Source organism: Hyperolius riggenbachi, chromosome 1 (genome assembly GCF_040937935.1).
Source record: "Hyperolius riggenbachi isolate aHypRig1 chromosome 1, aHypRig1.pri, whole genome shotgun sequence".
Lineage (NCBI taxonomy): Eukaryota > Metazoa > Chordata > Amphibia > Anura > Hyperoliidae > Hyperolius > Hyperolius riggenbachi.
This window is the reverse complement of record NC_090646.1, coordinates 45,575,769-45,594,990: the sequence shown is the minus strand read 5'-3', so window position 1 is coordinate 45,594,990 and position 19,222 is coordinate 45,575,769. Positions and strand designations below refer to the sequence as shown.

The window sequence follows — 19,222 nt, the reverse complement described above, 5'->3', positions numbered from 1 at the left end:
TGACTAGATAACCTTATAATCCTTCACCACCACTACTGGCACCTAATATCCACTACTGCCCTGCATAAGGCCTCATTGGAAGGGTCTATAGTTTGAGGTGGTGATTGTTGCACATAGCAAAAAAAAACTGTCACCTAACCTGTGTGAAGTGACAATCAGTTTGCCCCTGGCAGAGTTCTTCTTCTTATTATTATAATTATTATTATTTACATTGTAGTATTGTAAAGAAATAAAATAAAAAAAAAAAAAGACCGGCAGGGCAGGCCACACCACAGGGGTTGTAAGGGTCATTCTGCTGTGATTTCCTGTGGCCCTAGCATGCTGCCCAGTGTTCAGAGGCAATGTACCTTGAACTTACGAAATGCTGCAGAAGTAGTTGACTGACTTACACAGCAGCACACCCCATCTTCTACCGCTTCTGCTACGGACCTTGCTACAACATCCTCATCCTACACTAATATGGCCATTCTACAATGTCATTGAACTACCTCAACCTTCTCATAATCAAATGCACTTGATGAACTGAGCATCAAGAAGTATACCACTTCTATAAAAGCTGAAGTTTTAACAATGCTCTGGTCTGGAACAATCCAGGATGTGTTAACACAAGCCAAGGAGGAAAGACATCAGGAGTGATCTCAGAGAAACAATAATTGCTGCTCTTCAAGTGGAAAAAGAAAGCATTAAATAATCTTCCTTGAAATGGATGTCCCAGCAATATCACTCCAATGTCAGACAATGTAATGCCCTAAAAAATAACCCCAAACAGCATCTCATGCTCTGCAGATATTGGCTTGCAGTTATTGAATCAACCATGCTCTCCTCTGTATACCAAAGTACTCTGCAGTAAATTGTGAAGCCATCTGTATGACATTTAAAGCTTGGCCAACATTTAGTCATGGAACAGGACAGTGCTTGCAAACACACCAGCATATCTACAACACAGCTGAAAAAGAAGAGAATCAAGGCAATGAAATGGCTGAACCAATATTAATATAACCCTACTAATATTATAAATGGGAAAGTTCGGATGTTTGGATATTTGGATGTTTGGATATTTGGATGTTTGGATGTTTGTTACTCGATCACGCAAAAATGGCTGAACAGATTTCAATGAAATTTGGCACACACATAGTACATTACACTAACATATAGGATACCTTTTTATTTCCATAATCAAAAAGTGGGCGGAGACAAAGACAAATTTCGCTGGGAAATGTAAACTGCAGCCATTCTTACACTGTTAATGGTAGGGTTCTCAAACTGGCTAACACAGATACCTGCAAGTCGATACATAAGCCTCACGGTAACATAGTTTTGGACCTGCATTAGCGATACTGCAAAAACATCACTTCTGTTGTGCCGTAACATCAAAGTATTAAAGTCTCCACAGATTTTCATTGCACACTGGTAGGGTGCACTTAAAATACCGCACAGCACCTCCCTGCCTAATGTAAAAGGGCCCTCAAGGTGTCCCTTTAAGCTATTCAATCATGGGGTTAATTATTTTCCACTTATGCAAAAAAAAATAAAAAAAAAAAAAAATATATATATATATATATATATATATATATATATATATATATATATATATTTATGTCCTGGTACCCAAAGCCTTAGAACTGACAATGGACAAATACAAATATTGCATGTATGTATTCGCGCAGGCATATTTGTCAAAATAATAAATAATATTATTTTGCACCCAAGCAAGTGAACTTTTGTGTTACGGTCAGGCTTCAACAATATTATGTAACATTTTGGAATGAATATACAACCAAGAAGTCCAGCACTAGATGTCATAATAGCAAAAACCTGCACAGCCACCGTGTATTTCCCTTTGGTGCTCAGATAGGCCGGGATCATGGCAATCCAGACACTGCAGAACACCAGCATGCTGAACGTGATGTACTTGGCCTCAAACAATTGAGCCTTAAAATTGTCCGATAATGTCCTGGCTAGAAAAGCTGTAATGAAACTTACAGCTGCCAGAATCCCCATATATCCCAGCACAGAGAAGAACCCGATAACTGACCCTTCATTACACTGAATGACAATCTTTCCTTGATAGGAGTAAATGTTTCGTTTCTGGAAGGGAGGAGAAATAGACACCCAGGTGACACAGATTATGACTTGTACAGATGAACACACAAGCACTATACTGTAGGGCAGTTTGTATCCCATCCATTTCTTCCAGGAATTCCCAGGTTTGCTGGCTTTAAAAGCAATGAAAACCATGACAGTCTTGGCACGCAGACAAGAGAGCAACCGAGAAGATGATCCCAAAAGTTGTCACACGCAGCCTGCAGGTTACATCTACTGGAGGTCAAAGGAAGAAGAAGACACATCGGTAACTCGGCATGATGGAGGCCAGGAGAACATAGCTCAGGTTCCTGTTATTAGCTTTAACAATGGGGGTGTCCCGGTGATATGCAAAGATTCCAAATATGAAACCAGTCAGAAGACAACAGTGAATGGAGAGAGCTGAAAATACTGCTGTAATGGTGCCATCAGTGTAAGAGAGAAATTCCTCCAGTTTTGGAAGAGAATGATTCTTCTTCTCATTTGGCCATTCTTCATCAGGACATGTTATACAATTCTCACTGCAAGAAACAATAAAGAATGGAGTGCTAGAGCAAGGAGACTAGAAATCAGGGAGCCCTCCAGCAGATCACAGCAGCAGGAATCCCCCCCCCCCCCCCCCACCACCACACACACACACACACCATTGGTTCTCAATGCTGCATTAATACTGGTGTTTATGGTTTCAATTATGCAGCGTTTGTGCTGGAAAGATTACATCAAGGTAATGAGGCAAGCTTGGAACTACACTGGACTCCATTCCCTTTATAAAATAATACATTACCTGCCACCGACACATGCATATCCTCCACTTTTTGGTAAGTTGGTAAGTTTGCAAGAGCCATGCAGCCAGCCAATCACCATGTGTGATTGGCTGGCTGCACACAGTGCACTGCACTTGCATACTAACCAGGAAGGGGAGGAGACACGTGTGCCACCCTTCTTCACTGAGCAATGTAACCTGAGACAGCAAATGTCCACCTGGCATATGTAATTGTATGCTAAAGATTCCACTTGATACCACTGACTAGTCCTGCGTGTGCCAAGCGTAGTCCAGAGCAAGGTGGAAAGGAGGCGGGGATACTCGGAGTAATGCAGAGACAAATACAGACAGTAGTGCATGAGGGAGAAGAACAAGCAGATCACGCAGACATCTGTAGCCATGCTGGGAAACCCCAACATGTTCCACCAGTAACCTGCGCCACGGAATATGTTGGTGCTCTATAAATGAATAATAATACCGTATACACTCGGACACAAGTCAACCTCGTGTATAAGTCGACCCCTACATTTGACCCTCTTATGCTGGAATTTTTTACTTACTCAAGTATAAGTCTACCAAGCAAAGTTAAATTGAAGTGCTCCCCTCACTCTCAGCATACCACCTCACATATACAACACTGTACACAAATCAAAGCAAGCTTACTAGATAAATCCAATTTTGATTGTGGTTACTATGTGTTAATCCAATCCCAATGCACTCTTAATGCAGCATACAAAGCACTAGTGCTAATGCCGATTTCCAGCAGTTCACATATACTGTATGCCCATAACACAGACCCAACTTGTGCAAGTAGCAGCACATACGTTTGAACTATGGTAGCCAGCTGTATACAAAGCACTCACCACTCCTGGACAGGATAGGACACATCAGATTCAGTGTCCAAGTCACGTGTCCTTCGCACAGTAGCCCATGCTTTCAGTAGGTACCTTCCTTTGGGACTCTGGAGGTAGAGAAGCCCACACTGTCTACGCAAGGATCGGCACTAGGCAGGTAGCTATTCGGTTGAGATGCCGCCATCAGGCATCCAGTCTATGCCCTCTCATCAGTTCCTCACTAATGCCGATCTGCGTGCATCGGCGCATCTCTGCTCCTATTGTCATGTGACGTGACATCGAGAGTGGAGATACGCTGATGCACACAGCAGTGTGAGTGAGGAACTGATGAGAGGACCCCGGCACTGCAATAGGTCTGTTGCTTCCGCTGCCACTCACTCTGCATTGTGGGAGAGAAAGAAGCTCCCCCCACACCCCTGATCCTGGATAGTGGATATAAGATGAGAAATTTGGAACTCGAAGATAAGGAGACCCCCTACTTTTAGACTGTGAGTCTGTTATGATCATGTCTGCAGCGTTTAGTGCTGGCTGCAGTGGTATTGTAACCCAAGCAGTTCTGATGTCATTACATACATTTTCTTGCATAGTTTGGTTTGCACTTAAACTAGTTGCTGATTCCATCTGCAGTCGCTCTGAAGTTAATGACAGTTTAATATGCTTTTGTGTAAACAAACATTGTCTGCTGCTATGGAGGGGCAATCCCTTTCCTGCAGGCTGCATATCATTGTCTGCCTTTTCCTGCTGCCAGCCTGTGATTGATTACCATTCACTTGTGTGGGAATCTGCAGGTCTGCTCCCATTGGATGACCTCAGTATAAAGAACTGCTTCCTGCAATGCTTGATGAGCTACCATAGTCTCAGATTCAGTCTGTTACTCTGCTCGTGCCCCACCTCGTTCCTGGTCCGTGTGGACTGCGCTGACTCCTGCGAAGGGGTCAGCGAGTCCTCCTAGTTCAGCTCTTGTTCTAGAAGTTGTTACTTTGCTTGTCTTGTGTCATATATTGGTTCATCGCCAATATATACGCATACTTGGACGTTTATTATTTTCCTTGTATTCGTGTTACGTTGATACATCAGTGTCGCTGATATATACGTACACGAACTGTTTATATCCTGTGTTCCGTTAGTCAGCGTTCCAGCACGCTGAGCTAGTTATCCTGTTCCTGGTCCTGTTTGTGGATTGCGTTCATCTCTGCGAAGAGATAGCGAATCCTTCTGAGTCCTGTTCCCTGTATTACTCCAGTCTTAGTCAGAGTTCCTGCTTATGTTATATATCGGTTCATTGCCGATATATACATATGTTAGTCAGATGTTACAAATAGTTTCATTGATAGCTGTAATTGTAATACGCTAGGAAATCATACTTATTGTATATTTATCTGTGTTACGTTCATCTATCTTGATCCTGCTATTTCCTGACTATCCTGTCCTGTCTTTGTGAGGCACGCCATTGCTGCAAACACATTGGCTACCTCATTCCAGTCTGTTTTATTGTGGACGCTTGCTGTCACTAAGTAGTGGCTAGTTAAGCAAGCGTTCATTCTGTCTACCTGTCCTGATCTCCTCAGTCCTGGTTTATGCGCTCAGCGCTACTTTGCGCTGAGACGTTATTACGAAAGTGCTGTTTGTGGCTGTTCGGATCTGCACCGGCTTTGTGCACCACAATCTCCTATTGGAGTCAGTCCTCTCCTCCACTAAACTGGGGATATCCTGATCCCTTGTGCTGGTGTGTGTACCTCCTTCACGTCAGCTTATGTGTTGTATGCTGACTGTGGAGATTACACCTCCAAGCTTAACATTATGGTAGCCCCATTACCAATCCCTATTGTGGGGGGAATTTCCAGAAATCATGACACTGTTTGTCAGGGGTCCTGCTCCTTTAAAAAATTTGAAAAGCTTGGTCCTGAAGTTACAGACAAATTTATATCAGAATTGGTTAAAGTTCTGGCCAATCCCGACTTTCGGGCTTCTGCAATTTCTACCTGGTCTGATTGGATCGTTTGTGCTCTTTTTAAGGGCAAACTTTTTGATTGGGCAATCGATGTCTTAGATCACACTCAGTTTAGACAAAGTCCTTTGCAATTTATAGCTTTTGTAATTCACAATTGGTTGCGCATAGATCCATTGCCTTTTCCTCTTAATGAACTCCTGGCAGCAGGCCAATCAGCTGCTCCTTCAATTGCTTGCAAGAATGAGCAGCAAGCAGAAAGTGTTACTGATAATTTTCCTGCAGCTTTGAATAAATCACCAAAAACAGCAAGGTCAAAGGCAAAACGCAAACGTTCTAAGAAACGTGTCCAATCTGCAGAATCGTTATCTTTAGCGACTTCGCATCAGACCTGCAATAAGATTCTGCCATTAACAGATAATGAAATGCAATTGTCTTTCAGGGGAGTTAAATGGACTTATGAAACTACTAATGAACTTTCATCACTGGCTAGGGAAAATAAAGATTTTTGTTTAAAAGAATTATCTGAGTATGATTATGAGGATATATTACAGAGTATTGAACAAATCAATCTATTCGTGCAGCAAGAAAAATTTGCATACACTACAGTCCAACACTTGCTACAGGTATTGGAGATCCTTAGGAATAAGAGATCTGACAATCGCCTGCTAAATAATCCAATGTATGTTTCTGCCAAAACCACATTTGCAAACTGTGATCTGCCTGTTAAGTATGCTTGGAATCCTCCATTTGAGAAAGGAGAGATGGAAGCTCTGGTCAATGAATGGAAGAATGATTCAAGTTCATTTTGTCAATTTTACAGTGCAAAAAGTGAATTAGTATTGAATGCATGCATTAAGTCTGCCTATAGCCTAATAAAAACTGGTGTGTGTGGGTATGACCTTGTGGCTCCATTGATCGATGTGTGGAACATGATTTTGGATGATTTTTATGCGATTCAATCAGTTGATACCAGGGAAGACACACTGTCAATTGGAGACTGTTCCACTTCTCCAGTTACTGAGTCCCTGCCATGTCTTGTGAATGTTCCCATAACTTCACCCTGTACCATGGATAACTCAGTGTTACTTCCCAGTAAAACAGAAGCCACTGATACTTTCTTAACTTTGCCCTGCACAAATTTCTCAGCAGAGAATCCAGAGGTCCTGCTGACTTCTGAGTCCAGCCTAGCCAGTACTCATGAGTCTTTGTTCAGTGAAACAGACACCAGAAAAATCTTGCCTGTCTCTGCAAACACTTCTGCAGAAATTACCTGTGTTAATAAAGTTCAACTCCTGTCTGATCCAGCAGATGCCAATAGATGCACTACATCAGTTTCCGAGTCCCAGCAATCCTGTCCAGAAACCTCAGAACCCCAGCATCTGAATTTTCCAATTTCACAATTGAATGGTGATTTAGATGCGCAAACATTGTGTTTTGATCTTCCTGTTTCTACACCTCACTCTAGCTTCGTGAATAACTCAGAGCGTCTGCTATGTGAATCCGAAATCGCAGAATTATTACCGTGTTCAGAAAATGTCCCAGTAAATTTGCCCTGTACCATGAATTGTGCAGTAGATCTCTCCAATGAAACTCAGGTCACAGAATCATTATGCTGTCCAGCAGGTGCTTCCATGGTTTTGCCCTGCAATATGGACTGTTCAGTGATCCTGTCCAGTGAAGCTGTGGTCGCAGAGTCTTATGCTTCACCCAGTACTTTGGATACTTCAAACCCTCTAGCAGAGGAGTCTGAGGCACTGCTTACCTCAGTTGGTGTTGCAGTAATATTCACTTGTCTAGCAGCTGTTTTGGAATTACAGTCTGCTCTAATAAAACTTGATGAATTTCTGCCCAGCGAAGCAGAAGCCATTGAAATATTGTCCTCGTCAGCAAGTGTGTTAGATACCTTGCCCTGTACACAGTCTGATTTAACCAATGTTGTTGAGTCCCTCTCCAGTGTTGTAACAGCCGAGGAACTCCAGCCCTGTCCTCTGAATGTTTCAAAAGTCTTGCCCTGTAACATGGATAGTTCTGACTCGCTGGAAAAAATAATAGAAATCACAGAATTTCAGTCCGGGTTAATGAGTGTTTTTGAAACCCAGCCCTGTATCCTGGAAAATTCTGGTTCTCTGGCCGGTGTGGCAGAAGTTCCAGAGTCCCCTTCCTGTCCAGTGAGTTTCTCAGTTTTGCCTAGTTCAGTGGGGATTGCTGCACTACTGACTTGTTTTGCAGCCCTTCATGAGCTCCAATCCAGTGTATTTGATGAGTCTCTGTCTAGTCCAGAAGAAGTTATGGGAACCCTGTCTAGTTTGGTGCATACATCAGAAGATTTGTCCTGTCTTGTAAATGCCCCTGAACATGATTTGTTAATAACCTTGCTGGAATCAGAGACATCTAAGTCTGATCCTGCATTTTTTAGTGAGAATCCAGTAACTGTGAAGTCTAGTCATGATGATTTTTTTTTGCCCAGTCCTGGTTTCGGTCCTACCTTGACTGACTTTGAGGTTCGCAGTTCCTTGACATGCCCAGAAGTCTCTCTTGTGCCGGTGTGCCCAGATGTGCTTCGTATGCCAGAGTGCCCAAGTGTGTCTGTGTTGGCGTGCTCACACGCTTCCCTAGTGGAGACATGTTCTGATGTTGCCGGTTGGCCTGCATGCCCGGAGATGGTTCTGGTCCCTAAAAACCCTGATCTTGATGTTTGTCCTTGTGACCCTGACTCTAGAGTTGCCCTGGGTTCCATAGGGGTTCTTGATGGTTCTCCATGTGAGCCTAAGGGGCGTTCTGACCTGTGGGGATCTCTTTGGAGCTTCCAAGTGTTCTGGGAGATCTCTGAGGAAACTTGTCCTGGTACCTTGGACTGGTTCAACGGTGGGTTTTGTGTTGGTAGGGACAGTTCCGGAGGGCATTGCAAAGGCTTTGGCGTTTTTGGACAGTCCCGGGAAGGCGGTGGGTATCGCTCAGAGAGTTTCTGGGGGCTTTTTTCTGGAAGTCGTGGTTCTGATGGGTATCACACTGAGGCTTGTAGTGCTGACGGACATGGTTCTGTAGGTTCTGGTTCTGATGGGTCCAGTCTTGTGGGGACTGATTCTGGAATTTGGTCTTGCCGGGCTGTCCCGGTCATCATGAATTATCAGTCAGATTGTTTTGTTGGGAATTTCAGTTTTGAAAAGCGTCTGGTATCCGCTTTTAAGGGGGGGGGGGGGGTAATGTTATGATCATGTCTGCAGCGTTTACTGCTGGCTGCAGTGGTATTGTAACCCAAGCAGTTCTGATGTCATTACATACATTTTCTTGCATAGTTTGGTTTGCACTTAACCACCCTGGCGTTCTGATTAAATCGCCAGGGTGGCTGCGGGAGGGTTTTTTTTAAATAAAAAAAAACTATTTCATGCAGCCAACTGAAAGTTGGCTGCATGAAAGCCCACTAGAGGGCGCTCCGGAGGCGATCTTCCGATCGCCTCCGGCGGCAAGAGATAACACGGAAGGCCGCAATGAGCGGCCCTCCGTGTTTCGCTTCCCTCGTCGCCATGGCGACGAGCGGAGTGGCGTCATGGACGTCAGCCGACGTCTTGACGTCAGCCGCCTCCGATCCAGCCCTTAGCGCTGGCCGGAACTGTTTGTTCCGGCTACGCTGGGCTCGGGCGGCTGGGGGGACCCTCCTTCGCCGCTGCACGCGGCGGATCGCCGCGCTGCAGCGGCGATCAGGCAGCACACGCGGCTGGCAAAGTGACGGCTGCGTGTGCTGCTTTTTATTTGGTGCAAATCGGCCCAGCAGGGCCTGAGCGGCAGCCTCTGGCGGTGTTGGACGAGCTGAGCTCGTCCAGACCGCTCAGCAGGTTAAACTAGTTGCTGATTCCATCTGCAGTCGCTCTGAAGTTAATGACAGTTTAATATGCTTTTGTGTAAACAAACATTGTCTGCTGCTATGGAGGGGCAATCCCTTTCCTGCAGGCTGCATATCATTGTCTGCCTTTTCCTGCTGCCAGCCTGTGATTAATTACCATTCACTTGTGTGGGAATCTGCAGGTCTGCTCCCATTGGATGACCTCAGTATAAAGAACTGCTTCCTGCAATGCTTGATGGGCTACCATAGTCTCAGATTCAGTCTGTTACTCTGCTCGTGCCCCACCTCGTTCCTGGTCCGTGTGGACAGCACTCCTGCGAAGGGTTCAGCAAGTCCTCCTAGTTCTGCTCTTGTTCTAGAAGTTGTTACTTTGCTTGTCTTGTGTCATATATTGGTTCATCGCCAATATATACGCATACTTGCACGTTTATTATTTTCCTTGTATTCGTGTTACGTTGATACATCAGTGTCGCTGATATATACGTACACGAACTGTTTATATCCTGTGTTCCGTTAGTCAGCGTTCCAGCACGCTGAGCTAGTTATCCTGTTCCTGGTCCTGTTTGTGGATTGCGTTCATCTCTGCGAAGAGATAGCGAATCCTTCTGAGTCCTGTTCCCTGTATTACTCCAGTCTTAGTCAGAGTTCCTGCTTATGTCATATATCGGTTCATTGCCGATATATACATATGTTAGTCAGATGTTACAAATAGTTTCATTGATAGCTGTAATTGTAATACGCTAGGAAATCATACTTATTGTATATTTATCTGTGTTACGTTCATCTATCTTGATCCTGCTATTTCCTGACTATCCTGTCCTGTCTTTGTGAGGCACACCATTGCTGCAAACGCATTGGCTACCTCATTCCAGTCTGTTTTATTGTGGACGCTTGCTGTCACTAAGTAGTGGCTAGTTAAGCAAGCGTTCATTCTGTCTACCTGTCCTGATCTCCTCAGTCCTGGTTTATGCGCTCAGCGCTACTTTGCGCTGAGACGTTATTACGAAAGTGTTGTTTGTGGCTGTTCGGATCTGCACCGGCTTTGTGCACCACAATCTCCTATTGGAGTCAGTCCTCTCCTCCACTAAACTGGGGATATCCTGATCCCTTGTGCTGGTGTGTGTACCTCCTTCACGTCAGCTTATGTGTTGTATGCTGACTGTGGAGATTACACCTCCAAGCTTAACAGAGTCAGTCCTAAAAGTCTCGTCTTATATCCGAGTATATACGGTAGTAATAATAATAATAATAATAACTTCCTGCTTTATCAAAGGGGTGTGGTCATCTTTCATACAACACACTCAGATGGCCCCTGTAGACAACCGCATCACACTGGGTCCACAGCCATCAACTCTGCCCACACAAAGAGGAAGAGTGACCTAGATGTAAAAAGATACTTTTCTATTTGTTTTATTTTAATGCAAATTATTGATGCCAATGACCGCAAAGCTCACAAACTTGGTCACTGAGTAATTTTGTGTTAGGGTTACAAAAAGTGGGTGCAGCCAACACCAGACAAAAACATACCCTGGCATTCTGGGTCATCAGTGGGCGGAGACAAATACAAATTTCACTGGGAAAATATACATGATCAGGGATGTTCATCCAGATTCCGGTTATCCGGGTAACCCGGATATCTAAACTTTTTTCCGCTATCCGATTCGAATTCCGGATTTTTTTTTAAAATCCGGATAGCTATCTGCAGATATTTGGCCGCATAATGCGGATATCTGCAGATATTGTGGATATCCAGATCCAAAATACTGTAACTAAGGAGATGACGTCCTGGAGCCAATCAGAGGGCTCCCAGCAGAAGCTCTAGCAACCAATCACAGAGGGGAACCCCGGACAACCCCACCTGACCTCATTGAGCTAATCAGAGGACTCCCAGCCTAAACCCTGGCACCCAATCACAGAAAGGAACACTGGCCAGGCCCCCTGTATAATAAGGAGCAGGGATGGTCGTAGTCAGCCAACTTCGCTACGGTGGAAATACGCGTAGTTTTACGCAATTACGCTTCGCCAAACACCGGCTTCCAAAACAAATATTTGCTTCGTATGCATTTCGTAGAATACGCGTTAAAATATGCAATTACGCGTAGTGCGAAGCTTAGTGTATGTGAATACTTATGCCCGTAGGCAGAAAATTGTACGCATTAATTTATTTATAAATGCATATACTGGGAACCCTTCTATGCGTACATTCCCCTTTCCAATGCGTAAATTTGTATGCATACAATCGCATGCGGAAAATTAGACGCGAGTAATGCATTCGTAGTTCACTACGCAATACACATGTTAACTACGCATAATGGACGTAAGCTACGCGTAACGGTACTTCACTACGCGTAATTTCGTAAGCAAAGTTTTGAAACTTCGCCTATGAACTACGATGCGTAGATGCGAACTACGATGCGTAAATTCGCACTGGCGTAGTTTCTGCTCATCCCTGATAAGGAGAGCTGCCATGATGAGACATATCGTCTTAGCTTGCTGAATGCTCACTGAGAGACATGCTCCAGTGCTGGTGGCCTAGCAAGGTCTGTACACAGTTATAAACCTAAAGCTGTTCAGTGATTAACCCCTTCACTATCACTACACTACTGTTAAATCGTTAATTAGCTTGATTGATGTCAACGTGTGACAGTCAGAGTGTGTGCTCCAGTGCTGCTGGGTCAAGTGCTGTACACAGTGATAAGCTGTTCAGTGATTAACCCCTTCAATACTATCACTACACTATTGTTAAATCATTATTTAGCTTGATTGATGTCATTGTATGACAGTCAGAGTGTGTGCTCCAGTGCTGCTGGGCTAGCAAGGGCTGTACACAGTGGTAAACTGAAAGCTGTTCAGTGATTAACCCCTTCACTATCACTACACCATTGTTAAATCATTAATTAGCTTGATGTCATTTGTGTGACAGTCAGAGTGTGTGCTGCAGGCAGCTGCTATGTGTCTGTGAGTGTGCTGTGCACAGACCAGGCCAGCTGCTGCCTGCTGGCCAGCTATTAGCCTTAGGTATAGGTTAGGGATTAGGGGATAGGATTACTGTGTTATTGTGTAGTTAGCACTGTAGTACTGCAGTCAGTGCTAGTAGTTGTTAGAGTAGTAGTACTACTGTGTTAGCTTTCTACAGAACTACTGTGCTGTGAGCAGTGCCACTGTGATAGTTAGCGTACATTAGTGTCTTCTCCTCTGCTGTCTGACTGTCACTCGGCACTTGGCACGTGTCACGTGTCACTTGGCACGTGTCACGTGTCATATGGCACTTGCCACATGTCACGTGTCATGTGGCACTTGTCACGTGACATGCTGCTGCATTGCACGCTGTTACACGCTGCTGCATTTCCCTGCTCCTGCTGCCTGTGCAGCTCCCACCGCCAGGCCATGGTGCCACAGGCCAATGATACCACCTATATTTAAAGGGAACCAGAGACGAAGCATCCTCATGTAGTTTACCATATACATCAGTGTGAACGTTAGAGAAAACACCTACCCTGCTCTCTGTTTTATTCTGTACTGCACAGATTGCTTCTAATCAGTCCTGATAAAATCCCTGACTGAGCATTTAGTCTGGCTTTGTTCAGGAATATTTATAGCTCAGTCTGTGTTCTCCCATGTCTTTTCAAGTTCAAGCCTGCCCCCTACTGGCTCTGCTCAGGAATCATTGTAGCGGAGTCATTATAGCAAAGCCAGACTGAATGCTCAGTTGGGGATTTTATCAGGTTTAATAAGAAACAAGCTGTGCAGTGCAGAATGAAACAGAAAGCATGGTATGCGTTTTCTCTAATGTTCCCACTGATATACTGTATATGGTAAAATATGTGAGGGTGTTAACCCAAAACACAATTGCTGCATAATTTTTTGGAGGGGTCTTGGCTGAAAACTGTCATGTCCCAGTTGTGCGGTTAGACTTTGGGCACAATGTGGGCTGCACGACTGCTGTCTGGAACCTAGGCCTAATGTTAATTGACAGCCATTTTTTTTTGGGGGGGGAGGGGGATTTTAAGTCCCCACATCATCAATTAGTGTTCCCCTTTAAAAAATAATGATGCTACATGCCTCCTTTACCCTAAGAAAAAAGTTTTTAAAGCAATTTAAAGGGCACTTCCGTTTTTTCTATCTGGATATCCGAAAACACCCGGATAGCCCAGATAATGCGGATATCTGAAAGTTTGGATTCAGATATCCGATCCAGATCCGGATTTAGGTATCCGGATCAATTCGGATTTTGAAAAGAGGTATCAGAGCACCCCTGTACATGATGATCAATCAGTATGTATGGGTGCAAAGGAAAGTAAGAATATCTCAAACTATACTAACTAGACATATTTTTGACTTGGGCTTTGGACTACTGGACCTAGAAGCTTATAGCCAGGTGACTAATTTGGATCAGACATGCTCTGTCTCACTGAAACAATATAAACTTTATTTAGAAGTGCTCCTCTTTGCAGACATTAAAAGTGTGATTTCTTATCCAATTATTCAAACCACCTTCTTGATTTGGAAGACCATACGACACCCACACACAGCTGCTCTGAAAGGTTCCAATTACCAACTCCGCTCAATAATAATATCACATTGCACAACTGCATAGAGCTGGGGTTGGATACCATTGACAAGTTGTTTATAGATAATAATTTCAGATCTGATTGCTGACATAAGCTTAGTGTTGGGCGAACACCTAGATGTTTGGGTTCGAGAACGTTCGCCGAACATCGCCGCGAGGTTCGGGTGTTCGCGCCGAACTCCGAACATAATGGAAGTCAATGGGGACCCGAACTTTCGTGCTTTGTAAAGCTTCCTTACATACTACATACCCCAAATTAGCAGGGTATGTGCACCTTGGGAGTGGGTACAAGAGGAAAAAAAATATTTGAAAAAGAGCTTATAGTTTTTGAGAAAACTGATTGTAAAGTTTCAAAGGAAAAACTGTCTTTTAAATGCGGAAAATGTCATGTTTCTTTGCACAGGTAACATGCTTTTTGTCGCCATGCAGTCATAAATGTAATACAGAGAAGAGGTTCCAGGAAAAGGGACCGGTAACGCTAACCCAGCACAAGCAGCAGAACACGTGATGGAACAGGAGGAGGCGCAGGAGGAGAAGGCCACGCTTTGAGACACAACAACCCAGGCCTTGCATGAGGACAAGAAGCGTGCGGATAGCATGATTTTTACCGCCATGCAGTCATAAATGTAATAAAGATGAGAGGTTCCATAAACAGGGACCGGTAACGCTAACCCAGCAGCAGCAGAAGCACATGTGATGGAACAGGAGGAGGCACAGGAGGAGAAGGCCACGCTTTGAGACACAACAACCCAGGCCTTGCATGAGGACAAGAAGCGTGCGGATAGCATGCTTTTTACCGCCATGCAGTCATAAATGTAATAAAGAGAAGAGGTTCCATAAACAGGGACCGGTAACGCTAACCCAGCAGCAGCAGCAGCACACGTGATGGAACAGGAGGAGGCGCAGGAGGAGAAGGCCACGCTTTGAGACACAACAACCCAGGCCTTGCATGAGGACAAGAAGCGTGCGGATAGCATGCTTTTTACCGCCATGCAGTCATAAATGTAATAAAGATGAGAGGTTCCATAAACAGGGACCGGTAACGCTAACCCAGCAGCAGCAGAAGCACACGTGATGGAACAGGAGGAGGCGCAGGAGGAGAAGGCCACGCTTTGAGACACAACAACCCAGGCCTTGCATGAGGACAAGAAGCGTGCGGATAGCATGCTTTTTACCGCCATGCAGTCATAAATGTAATAAAGAGAAGAGGTTCCATAAACAGGGACCGGTAACGCTAACCCAGCAGCAGCAGCAGCAGCACACGTGATGGAACAGGAGGAGGCGCAGGAGGAGAAGGCCACGCTTTGAGACACAACAACCCAGGCCTTGCATGAGGACAAGAAGCGTGCGGATAGCATGCTTTTTACCGCCATGCAGTCATAAATGTAATAAAGATGAGAGGTTCCATAAACAGGGACCGGTAACGCTAACCCAGCAGCAGCAGAAGCACACGTGATGGAACAGGAGGAGGCGCAGAAGGAGAAGGCCACGCTTTGAGACACAACAACCCAGGCCTTGCATGAGGACAAGAAGCGTGCGGATAGCATGCTTTTTACCGCCATGCAGTCATAAATGTAATACAGATGAGAGGTTCCATAAACAGGGACCGGTAACGCTAACCCAGCAGCAGCAGAAGCACACGTGATGGAACAGGAGGAGGCGCAGGAGGAGAAGGCCACGCTTTGAGACACAACAACCCAGGCCTTGCATGAGGACAAGAAGCGTGCGGATAGCATGCTTTTTACTGCCATGCAGTCATAAATGTAATAAAGAGAAGAGGTTCCATAAACAGGGACCGGTAACGCTAACCCAGCAGCAGCAGCAGCAGCACACGTGATGGAACAGGAGGAGGCGCAGGAGGAGAAGGCCACGCTTTGAGACACAACAACCCAGGCCTTGCATGAGGACAAGAAGCGTGCGGATAGCATGCTTTTTACCGCCATGCAGTCATAAATGTAATAAAGATGAGAGGTTCCATAAACAGGGACCGGTAACGCTAACCCAGCAGCAGCAGCAGCAGCACACGTGATGGAACAGGAGGAGGCGCAGGAGGAGAAGGCCACGCTTTGAGACACAACAACCCAGGCCTTGCATGAGGACAAGAAGCGTGCGGATAGCATGCTTTTTACCGCCATGCAGTCATAAATGTAATAAAGATGAGAGGTTCCATAAACAGGGACCGGTAACGCTAACCCAGCAGCAGCAGAAGCACATGTGATGGAACAGGAGGAGGCACAGGAGGAGAAGGCCACGCTTTGAGACACAACAACCCAGGCCTTGCATGAGGACAAGAAGCGTGCGGATAGCATGCTTTTTACCGCCATGCAGTCATAAATGTAATAAAGAGAAGAGGTTCCATAAACAGGGACCGGTAACGCTAACCCAGCAGCAGCAGCAGCACACGTGATGGAACAGGAGCAGGCGCAGGAGGAGAAGGCCATGCTTTTTGAGACACAACAACACAGGCCTTGCATGAGGACAAAAAGCGTGCGGATATAGCAGCAATGCTTTTTGCCGCCATGCAGTCATAAATGTAATACAGATGAGAGGTTCAATAAACAGGGACCGGAAACGCTAAACCATCCCAGATGTTCATTGGTCATGTTACTTGGTTGGGGTCCTGGAGTGTTGCGTAGTCGTTTCCAATCCAGGATTGATTCATTTTAATTAGTAAACAAACACACTACCAGTATATGCCGTTCAACCACCTGATATTTATTGAGAATCAAAGGTTATTTTTTACCTTGATTGATAATAATGAGTCTGTAAAAAAGTTTTTTTGTAGCACACCATATTAATGCACAATTTATTATTAAACGGGGTGTTACCCCACAATGTCTCAAACAGAAAGTCTCAGGGGACTGCACACAGACCAGAATATAGCCAGTTGACCATATCACTCCCCCAACATGGGGAGAGGCGGACACGGACACCTACAATGCCAAAAGATTAAAGCATCTAATATGCTAATTGCCCGTCAAACGTGTCCGCATCACCCCATGCGCCAATATCACAGTGGTCAACAGCAATAAAAATGTGCCCCCCCAAAAGCCCCCCTATGCCCCCCCGCAATCACAACACCATGCCCTACATGCAGACATCCACATCAAGATACCAACTAACATGGGTCGTCACCCATGAAAAAAATGACACTTAAGAACACAGTCCATGAGAGGCATATATGAAAAATATCCCACGGCAAGTCCTGCTTTCAAAATTCAATGGCATAAGGTAAAGTTCCACTTTAGGAAGATCGTCATGGAAAGATCACTATATTCCTTCAAGAGTCTTTTCAGACCATTTAGGCTGGTGCACCTAGCCAGTTTGCTGTAATATAATAGTTATAGGCCTATGCGGACAAAACAGTTCAGTATTTCAGCCAAGCCATATATCGTGACAACGAAGTTTCCATGCATGTAATACTTCACCATAATTGGATATACACATGAACCTTGCGGATATAGATGCCGTATACACTGTTTCACATAGTTACCACCTCCTCCATTGATGCGATATGCAGCGTCCGCATGGACGGTTTTTAGCCTGCCCGATTGACCGCAGTGTCCACGATGTATATCTGCGGGAGTATCAAACTCAGGGCCTCAGACTTGTATTACCCCAACCAGGCGGGAGTTCAGTCCTTGAAAGTATACGCCATAGTTCCGGGCACCGTGCTCCGATCCGGCGGGAGGGCAGAGGGGGGCAGAGAGGCACATCTCAGCGCGTGACGCAGGCCTACGTCGACGCGTTTCGCCCCGCCCAGGGACTTCCTCAGGACGTACTGCGCAGTACGTCCTGAGGAAGTCCCTGGGCGGGGCGAAACGCGTCGACGTAGGCCTGCGTCACGCGCTGAGATGTGCCTCTCTGCCCCCCTCTGCCCTCCCGCCGGATCGGAGCACGGTGCCCGGAACTATGGCGTATACTTTCAAGGACTGAACTCCCGCCTGGTTGGGGTAATACAAGTCTGAGGCCCTGAGTTTGATACTCCCGCAGATATACATCGTGGACACTGCGGTCAATCGAGCAGGCTAAAAACCGTCCATGCGGACGCTGCATATCGCATCAATGGAGGAGGTGGTAACTATGTGAAACAGTGTATACGGCATCTATATCCGCAAGGTTCATGTGTATATCCAATTATGGTGAAGTATTACATGCATGGAAACTTCGTTGTCACGATATATGGCTTGGCTGAAATACTGAACTGTTTTGTCCGCATAGGCCTATAACTATTATATTACAGCAAACTGGCTAGGTGCACCAGCCTAAATGGTCTGAAAAGACTCTTGAAGGAATATAGTGATCTTTCCATGACGATCTTCCTAAAGTGGAACTTTACCTTATGCCATTGAATTTTGAAAGCAGGACTTGCCGTGGGATATTTTTCATATATGCCTCTCATGGACTGTGTTCTTAAGTGTCATTTTTTTCATGGGTGACGACCCATGTTAGTTGGTATCTTGATGTGGATGTCTGCATGTAGGGCATGGTGTTGTGATTGCAGGGGGGGCATAGGGGGGCTTTTGGGGGGGCACATTTTTATTGCTGTTGACCACTGTGATATTGGCGCATGGGGTGATGCGGACACGTTTGACGGGCAATTAGCATATTAGATGCTTTAATCTTTTGGCATTGTAGGTGTCCGTGTCCGCCTCTCCCCATGTTGGGGGAGTGATATGGTCAACTGGCTATATTCTGGTCTGTGTGCAGTCCCCTGAGACTTTCTGTTTGAGACATTGTGGGGTAACACCCCGTTTAATGATAAATTGTGCATTAATATGGTGTGCTACAAAAAAACTTTTTTACAGACTCATTATTATCAATCAAGGTAAAAAATAACCTTTGATTCTCAATAAATATCAGGTGGTTGAACGGCATATACTGGTAGTGTGTTTGTTTACTAATTCTTGTTTTTTGACCAGTGCATGTACCCACTTGTTTAGCACACCCTAGCATGTACACTTTCTGTGTAGTAGGTTTTTGTTGATTCATTTTAATTTGAGTCAGACAGTCTGCATTTTCTGTGGAGAGGCGGATACGCCGATCTATGACGATGCCTCCGGCAGCACTGAAACAGCGTTCCGACATAACGCTGGCTGCCGGGCAAGCCAGCACCTCTATTGCGTACATTGCCAGTTCGTGCCAGGTGTCTAGCTTCCAT

At 45.2% G+C, this 19,222-nt stretch overlaps 1 pseudogene; it reads right to left on the bottom strand.

Annotated features, from left to right (window-relative positions):
• Window positions 1–476: 476 nt before the first annotated feature.
• Window positions 477–18,062, bottom strand: LOC137548300 (vomeronasal type-2 receptor 26-like; annotated as a pseudogene).
• Between the last annotated feature and the right edge of the window lie 1,160 nt (window positions 18,063–19,222).